The sequence below is a fragment of the Sapajus apella genome, unplaced genomic scaffold (assembly GCF_009761245.1).
Source record: "Sapajus apella isolate SASKATOON/1434 unplaced genomic scaffold, GSC_monkey_1.0 scaffold209, whole genome shotgun sequence".
Taxonomy (NCBI): Eukaryota; Metazoa; Chordata; class Mammalia; order Primates; family Cebidae; genus Sapajus; species Sapajus apella.
In genome coordinates, this window is record NW_022437149.1 from 255,046 (window position 1) to 263,116 (window position 8,071).

At 45.8% G+C, this 8,071-nt stretch overlaps 1 pseudogene; it reads right to left on the reverse strand.

The window, feature by feature from the left end:
- Window positions 1-3,953: 3,953 nt before the first annotated feature.
- On the reverse strand, window positions 3,954-4,479 carry LOC116544191 (annotated as a pseudogene).
- Between the last annotated feature and the right edge of the window lie 3,592 nt (window positions 4,480-8,071).

Sequence of the window (8,071 nt, forward strand, 5' to 3'; positions counted from 1 at the left end):
CTTGTTACCCAGGCTGGAGTGCAATGGCGCGATCTCGGCTCACCGCAACCTCCGCCTCCTGGGTTCAGGCAATTCTCCTGCCTCAGCCTCCTGAGTAGCTGGGATTACAGGCACGCGCCACCATGCCCAGCTAATTTTTTGTAGTTTTAGTAGAGATGGGGTTTCACCGTGTTGACCAGGATGCTCTCGATCTCTTGACCTCGTGATCCACCCGCCTCGGCCTCCCAAAGTGCTGGGATTACAGGCTTGAGCCACCGCGCCCAGCCTAGCAATTAACTGCTGTTAATACCATGACCCGAATGTAAACGGCAATCCGATTTTCCTGCCGTTGCATCTGCAAAATTGCACTCTTGTTTTCTTTCTTCAGCTCCACACTTCCTTAACTAAAATACATGAAGTTCTTCACTCTGTTTTTTTTCTTCTGTGAACAGGAAGTACGTATGGGTAAAAATTACTTCAAAAGTTAACAACAGGCAAATCTAAATCTCAATTTTTCCACCTTCATTTTGCTTAACCGTGCTTTTATTTGTTTTCCATAATTAATCTGCATTGCTTTTTGTGATAAGGAAAAAACAAACCTTTAAAATCTCTATACCTTATCTTTCCCATGATTTTATACTAAAATTGTTATTAATGAACTTTACCTGCCATCTGGGTTGAACTGTGTTCGCCAAAAATTCATGTACACCCAGAACCTCAGAATGTGGCCTTCGTTTTTTTTCTTTGAATGTTTACTATGCAGCCAGGAGGTGACATCCTCCATCCCCCAGTCCCAGCCCCTGAGACCACAGGGGGTTGGGGGTTAAGGGGAGCATCTATAGACCAAGAAGAAAGTAGCACTAAGGGCTTGGCAGGTTGCCCACTCCTATCCCTGCCTCAGCTAGAGGAAGCCCAGAATCAAGGAGTCACTCCCTTCCAGGTTAGATGAGGCTAGCTGGCCTTTGGATCCCCCAGGAAGAGGTAGGGCAGCAGTGGCATGAGAGGTCCCTCAATAACTCCACACTGGGGTAATATGAACTGGATTCCATGTCTGTTTCAAACGGTGCATCATCGGGTATATTTTCCTGTCTCCTGCTCCTTTAACTCCTCCAGCTTGGAGAGTTGGTGGGGCTGCTGAAGGATTTATGACCCCAGGAATCTGAGCAAGTCAGCAGCGGGTGTCCGGGTGAGAGAGGAGAGGAGGCCCCCCATTCCTCAGCCTTGCACCCTCCGGATGGAAGGGAGTGTAAAAGAGATAAAATACCAAGGAACTGAGACCAGTGGTCAGGTGACTTGCTGACACCACTGGCCAGGCCACAATGAGGCCCAGAGGCTGGGAAAGTAACTCCACTCTTGATAGCTACTACATATGTTATCTATAAACCTTGACAATGTTGCAAAGAATGTTATCCCTGCCGGCCAGAGCCCGACACCGAGTCACGTCCTCCACGCTTACACAACCCAGACCCCTTCCTGGAAATACCTCTGTCCACTGGCAATGTACTGCCTTTATCCAGCTCCTGGAAGCCTACCCCTTGCCCTTCCCACGTGTGTCAAATATGAACCGGCACATCAATGAAGCCAAAGACCGTGAGGTCCTATGCCTAGCCTATGGGCAGTGACACAGCTCTGCCTCAGTTTCTCCTTTAGAGTTGTAAGCCTATAAAAAGGGAAAGGAACTGTTCCTCGGGGAGCTCGGTACTTGGGACGTCAGTCTACCCAGACTCCACGGCCGATCCAAGGTCTCCTCCTTGCTCACTCCGGCGTCTGAGTGGCTTTGTTCACGGTTCTTCCTGCTACATGGGCAGTGGGCGAGTTCTTGCACTGCAGCAGGAACTTTCAGTGGTAGATGATCCTGGTACCTCCTGGTGTAGGGTGCCCGCTGCATGGTGCTGTCATAGGCTGGAAATCGTGCCGCTCTGGGACTTGGCTTGAGTGAGCGGGAGGAGCAGGAAGGGAACCAGCTGGGGGGGGTTGAGGTCGTGGGGCGCAGCTGTAGAATGGTGGCTTATCGCAGGTGTAAGTTGTTAAAATGACGTCATACTGGACAATGACTGGGGTGCTTCTAAAAAGGCCATGTGAAGACACAGGCACACAGGGAAGACCAAGTCATGACAGAGGCAGAAATTGAAGTGATGCAGCTAGAGACTGGCAGGGGGTGGGGTGGGAGGAGGTGGGGCAAGGAAGGTTCTTCCCCGGAGGCTTCGGAGGGAGCACGACCTGCCAACACCTTGATTGTGGATTTCCGGCCTCTAGAACTTTGAGAGAATGAATTTCCGTTCTTTTAAGCTACCCAGTTTGTGGTAGTGTGTTGGGCTAGCCCTAGGGAAAACCATATTCAATAGTTTCCCTAGTTAGAAATCTGAAAAAAGTTCTTTTTTTTTACCCTCGTTGATGAAAAGAGTCAAACTCTGTAAAACATTTGAAGAGATTTATTCTGAGACAAATATGAGTGACCATGGCCTATAATACAGCCCTCAGGAGGTCCTGAGAACATGCGCCCAAGGTGGCTGGGGTACAGCTTGGTTTTATATATTTTAGGGAGGCAGGAGATATCAATCAAATACAGTTAAGAAATACTCATTGTGGCCCTGGTGTGGTGGCTCACACCTATAACACCAGCACTTTGGGAGGCCGGGGCAGGTGGATCACTTGGGGGCAGGTGGATCACTTGAGGTCAGGAGTTCAAGACCAGCCTGGCCAACATGGTGAAATGCTCTCTCTACTAAAAATACAAAAATTAGCTAGGCGTGGTGGTGCATGCTTGTAGTCCCAGCTACTCAGGAGGCTCAGGCAGGAGAATTGCTTGAGCCTGGGAGGCAAAGTTTGCAGTGAGCCAAGATCGCGTCACTGCCCTCCAGCCTGGTGACAGAGCGACACTCCATCTCAAAAAAAAAAAAAAAATCAGAGCTTAGTTCTCATCCTCTATAAGCCTTCCTGCAAAATGTCATTCCTCTTTCCTTTTCTTACCAGTTCATTTAGTTATAATGAACAAAACTCTCTTCAGGCTAAGAAAAGGGTGGGGAATTACTCACTCTGCAAATTGTCTGTTATGCCAGGAGAATGTAGTTCCTGACACAGAGGAGGCCCATTCAACCTGATTTTCTGTTGTAGATAAATGGAAACCCTTATGATTTTCCTAAACACATACGCTTCTTTGATCATAGTGGCTTTTTCAGCAAAATATTCTTTTTCTTCTCTAGAAATCAGGATACACAGGCACACGTTCTGCTTTGCAGCACTGTACTTTTTTAGCAAGACAAATAACCTGTGTTCTTCCGAAAATACCAAAAACACCAATTTCATATAATGCAGGGTTCTTTTGAAGGCTACTTGAAAATGTATGTGAAAGCATAGGAAACAGCATCACTTGATACTGACACGATAATATATTATTGTTGTTGGTCTGATCCAAGTCCTGCGCTCCTTTTTAGGTTTTGCTGTATTCTTCTAAAGATATACCAATCTTCTCCCCTGATTTTTTTTTTGTTTTATTATTTAGTTTTTATTTCATAGTCATATACTTACCTCTGCTCCAGCTAGGCATGGAGGGGAATAAGGAGCACATGGAACTCAAGGGGAACTGCAGCGAGAGCACAAAGATTCTAGGATACTGCGAGCAGACGGGGTGGAGAGGCGCTCTCCTGAGCTACAGAAGGAATGATCTGGTGGTTAAGATAAAACAAGTTGGCCGGGCTTGGTGGCTCAAGCCTGTAATCCCAGCACTGTGGGAGGCCGAGGCGGGTGGATCACGAGGTCAAGAGATCGAGACCATCCTGGTCAACATGGTGAAACCCCGTCTCTACTAAAAATACAAAAAATCAGCTGGTCATGGTGGCGTGTGCCTGTAATCCCAGCGACTCAGGAGGCTGGGGCAGGAGAATTGCCTGAACCCAGGAGGCGGAGGTTTCGGTGAGCCAAGACCGCGCCACTGTACTCCAGCCTGGGTAACAAGAGCGAAACTCCGTCTCAAAAAAAAAAAAAAAGATAAAACAAGTCAAACTTTAATTAGAGTTGTCCACAGTCAGCGGTGATCTTCTTGCTGACCTTGGCATTCCGGGACCCAAAGCGCTCCATGGCCTCCACAATATTCATGCCTTCTTTCACCTTGCCAAAGACCACATGCTTGCCACCCAACCACTGCGTGTTGGCAGTGCAGATGAAAAACTGGGAACTGTTTGTGTGGGGTCCAACATTTGCCATGGACAAGATGCCAGGACCTGTACACTTCAGGATGAAGTTCTTGTCATCAAATTTCTCCCCGTAGATGGACTTGCCACCAGTGCCATTATGGCATGTGAAATCACTACCCTGACATATAAACCCTGGAATAATTCTGTGAAAGCAAGAATCCTTACAACCAAATTCTTTCTCTCCAGTGCTCAGAGCACAAACGTTTTCTGCTGTCTTTGGAAAGTTGTCTGCAAACAGCTCAAAGGAGGTGTGGCCCAAGGGCTCGCCGACAACGGTGATGTCTAAGAACACAATGGGGTTGACCATGGCTGATAGCATGGGGCTCCTGGCGGTGGCAGCATCTGCAAAGTTCCTGAATTTATTCCCACTCCACCACCCAAGATGATCTGTTGCCCAGGCTGGAGTGCAGTGACACAATCTCGGCTCACTGCTTCCTCTGCCTCCTGGGTTCAAGGATTCTCCTGTCTCACCCTCGCATGTAGCTGGGACTACAGGCATGTGCCACAACCTCTGGCTAATTTTTTTGTATTTTTAGTAGAGATGGGGTTTCACCATGTTGGCCAGGTGGTCTTGAACTCCTGACCTCATTGATCCTCCTGCCTCAGACTCCAGAACTGCTGGGATTAAAGGTGTGAGCCACCGCGCTCAGCCAGCCCCTGAATTTCTGTGACACTTTCATTACCGCTCAGGTTGACACCTAATTTTACACTATCTTGCAAATTTCTTTTTAAATTGTTCATAAGTATTTTTTCCTTCTCTCCATAACCCAATGGGCTAATAAAGACAGATTGAGGAGCGAGGTGTGATGACTCATGCCAGTAATCCCAGCACTTTGGGAGGCCAACGCAGGCAGATCACCTGAAGTCAGGAGTTTGAGACCAGCCTGGCCAACATGGTAAACCTCCGTCTCTACAAAAAATACAAAACTTAGCTGCATATGGTGGCAAGTGTCTGTAATCCCAGCTACTCAGGAGGCTGAGGCAGGAGAATCGCTTGAACCTGGGAGGCGGAGGTTGCAGTGAGCCAAGATTATGCCATTGCACTCCAGCCTGGGCAACAAGAGCCAAACTCTGTCTAAAAAAAAAAAATAAATAAATAAAGATTGTCACTTATAGCTATGGTCCTTCAGTACAAAGGAGGGAAATTCTAGGAGAGCCATTTATTTAATACCAGTTACCTTGTGTTTCACATACTAGCAGGATTATTTAACTCTCTTTATTTATTTTTTTATTTTTAAAGATGGGGTTTCACCGTGATGGCCAGGCTGGTCTTGAACTCCTGACCTCAGGTGATCCACCCACCTCGGCCTCCCAAAGTGCTAGGATTACAGGCGTGAGCCACCGCCCCCGGCCGTTAACTCTCTTAAAGAAAAACCTATCATTATCTTTTGCAGATATAAAACTTGGCATACAGAGAGGTTAATTTGCCCACTGTTACAGAACTAGGATGTGGCAAAGTTGAAATTTAGAATCAATTCTACCTGGACTTTGCTTACTATCAAATGTCAAATGATTAGGCTAGGGTTACTAAAGACTGCTGGGTAAGTAATAGACTTGATCGGCCTTACTTAATGCTGGACTTCATGGCAAACTTCCTTCCCTGGGAAATCTGCATAGATCTGCTCTGGGATAATATGTTTATGTTATCAAGAGTTAATTCTGTTCAACCCAGACTAGGAGCATTATATTTCATGCTCTCTGGCAGAGATGCTTTACATCATAAAGTGATCTAGAATTCCTCTGCTTACACATACACTGAAATATAAATATTTATGATCTGTGCCAATAAATACATGTTGTTTTTGACTGGCTGATCTTGGTATGTATTTTCACTTAAATGGGTTTTCCTGTAGATTTAGGAATACAGTAAAATAAAAATTGCTGTGGAAATATTGAATTAGTAGACTTTATGCTTTCCTTATGATCTCATATTCTAATTATACCAAAAATGGATTTTGGTTACATTCCCCAAGTGTGTGTTCAAATATTCAGTTGATTTTTATTGAACTGGTGGTACAAATCACTTTTCTTTTTGGTATGTTATAGTCCCTAGATGTTAATTAGATTTGGCAATTCTTTAATCCCACTACATCCCTATGATGGTGCAACTATCCTTCACTAGATCTAGTGTCTTTCAGGTGAGTCTATAACTTCTACTGGTTTGTAAAAGCAAGGCATTATTTTATGTTTTGTGGGTTTTTTTGAAATGGAGTCTTGCTCTGTTGCCCAGGCTGGAGTGCAGTGGCATGATCATGGCTCACCGCAACCTCTGCCTCCTTGGGTTCAAGCGATTCTCCTCCCTCATCCTCCTGAGTAGCTGGGATTACAGGCACCCACCACCACGCCCAGCTAATTTTTGTATTTTCAGAAGAGACCAGGTTTCGCCATGTTGGCCAAGCTGGTCTTGAACTCCTGAACTCAGGTGATCTGCCCACGTTGGCCTCCCAAAGTGCTGGGATTATAGACGTGTCACTGTGCCCGTCCTAAGGTATTATTATTATTATTATTATTATTATTTTGAGATGGAGTCTTGCTCTGTTGCTCAGGCTGGAGTGTAGTGGAACGATCTCGGCTCACTGCAACCCCGGCCTCCCGGGTTCAAGCGATTCTTCTGCCTTAGCCTTCCGAGTAGCTGGGACTACAGACACGCACCACCATGCCCAGCTAATTTGTGTATTTTTAGTAGAGACGGGGTTTCACCGTGTTAGCCAGGATGGTCTCAATCTCCCGACCTCGTGATCTGCCTGCCTTGGTCTCCCAAAGTGCTGGGATTACAGGTGTGAGCCACCGCGCCCTACGTAAGGCCTTATTTTATGAACTTATGTTTTTCCTTCACCTTTTGATAATTAACCACATGACTAAGTTTTGGCGTTCACTTTGGGTATAACATCCTGAGCCTCTCAATAACTTTCCAGGCACTTTTTATTTTTTACCATTAGGATACCGATTTTCCCCACAAAGGATTCCTTTTCCTCCAGCAATGCTCAATGTGTTCAAATAATTTTCAGTTGGTTATTCTAAGTAAATATATCAAATAGTTTATGTTGGTTTATGTTATTGTTCCCAGTCAAAATTGGCCAGGCATGGTGGCTCACATCTGTAATCCCGGTATTTTGAGAGACCAAGGTGGGACGATCGCTTGAGGCCAAGAGTTTGAGATCAGTCTGGGCAACATAGTGAGACCCCATCTCTATAAAAATAAAATGTTCAAAATTAGCCAGGTGCGGTGGTACATGCCTGTAGTTTCCAGCTACTCAGGAAGCCGGGGCGGGAGGATCTCTTGAGCCCATGAGGTCGAGACTGCAGTGAGCTATGATCACACCATTGCACTCTAGCCTGGGCAACAGAGTGAGACCCTGTCTCAAAAAATGGTGGCAGGGGAGGGGAGAGTGAGAATTTACTGGAAGAATACTGAGTTATTTCATTTAACTAAGGCAAGGAAATAAATTATGGTAGAACCAAATAAGAAAATTTTATGTTGCTGTTTAAAAAATTGAGATAGCGTATACCTGCTGATATGACAGGATACTCAAGATGTTAAGATAAGGAACACTGTTTATCTCATGATCCCACTGGGTTATATGCTTGTAAATGGATATACAAATTTGGAAGGATATGCTAGTAAATGTTAACAGTGATCTCTCTAGGGAGTAAGGTCACCAGAATGGGAAGGGTGTCAGTGGATTTTACCTTTATTTATTCTCTTCTTGAGAAGTATTTGTACACTGTGAGCCTTGACAGCCACAGAGGTAAGCCACCCAGACCTCCCTTAAGAAAACCTGCTAGGCTTGGCCGGGCGTGGTGGCTCAAGCCTGTAATCCCAGCACTTTGGGAGGCCGAAGCGGGTGGATCACGAGGTCAAGAGATCGAGACCATCCTGGTCAACATGGTGAAACCCC